The following is an 874-nucleotide window of genomic DNA, read 5'->3' on the forward strand; positions in this document are numbered from 1 at the left end:
ACACCCACTCATACACTCGCACACTTACAAACACACTTATACACTCATGCTCACACACACTCACACACACACACTCACACGCACACACACACACTCACACACTCACACACACACACACACACACACACACACACACTCACACACTCACACTCTCACACTCACACTCACACGCGGCCCAGACTGCTGGGGACATGGTGGCTGGGCCAGCCTGGCCTCCTCTCAGCAAGTCCCCCGATGGGGGAGTGGTCTGTCCGGGTCTCTCTTTGGAGTGTGGGGGACTTGTCCCCCCTGTGCTCAGCTCAGACCCTGCTGGAATCTGGGGACAGCACAGAGGCTGCCTTTGCCGTAGAGGCAGAAAGAACATTTTTTCCCTCCTCTTTCTGGGCAGATTCTCAAGACCAGCCTCTGGAATTCCAGCAGATGATTCTGATGTAGAAAGAAAAGCAGGCATGAGAGGCCTCAAACTTCACTATGGAAAGAGCAGGAAATAGTATTTACAGCAGAAGGAAGAGGGGTGGGGGCTGTTCCTCCACAAAGTTGCCATGCGGGGGTGCCTGGGCCAGGTTTGGCCGTTGGAAGGGACCATCTGTGGAGAGAGGACGATCAATTGAGCTGCTTACCAAGACCCGCTCATGTAGGGGGGTGTGTAGGGCAAGCCTTCTACCAGCTCAATACCTCAGTTACGGGGTTTGTCCTATCTTTTTACTGGTGAGGAAACCGCAGCTCAGAGAGGCAGCGCCTGCTCAGGGCTGCCCTGGGAACAGAGGTGGGGGGACCACGGCCTGGCTGCTTCACTACTGCCCCTGCCTCCTCCTCCGCCCCAGTAGGTGCAGCTGCCTAGTCAGGAGCTGTGGCTCCAACCGGGGGGGGGGGG

The 874-nt window shown here is 56.8% G+C and overlaps 1 protein-coding gene across 1 annotated transcript in view; it reads left to right on the top strand.

The window, feature by feature from the left end:
* The window catches only part of LOC102753543 (ras GTPase-activating protein 4), a gene marked incomplete at its 5' end in the record, with an annotated part of 25,541 nt that overhangs the window by 11,284 nt on the left and 13,383 nt on the right, over window positions 1-874 (top strand). The gene's annotated exons all lie outside the window — the stretch shown is intronic.

Source organism: Myotis davidii, unplaced genomic scaffold (genome assembly GCF_000327345.1).
Source record: "Myotis davidii unplaced genomic scaffold, ASM32734v1 scaffold726, whole genome shotgun sequence".
Classification (NCBI taxonomy): Eukaryota; Metazoa; Chordata; class Mammalia; order Chiroptera; family Vespertilionidae; genus Myotis; species Myotis davidii.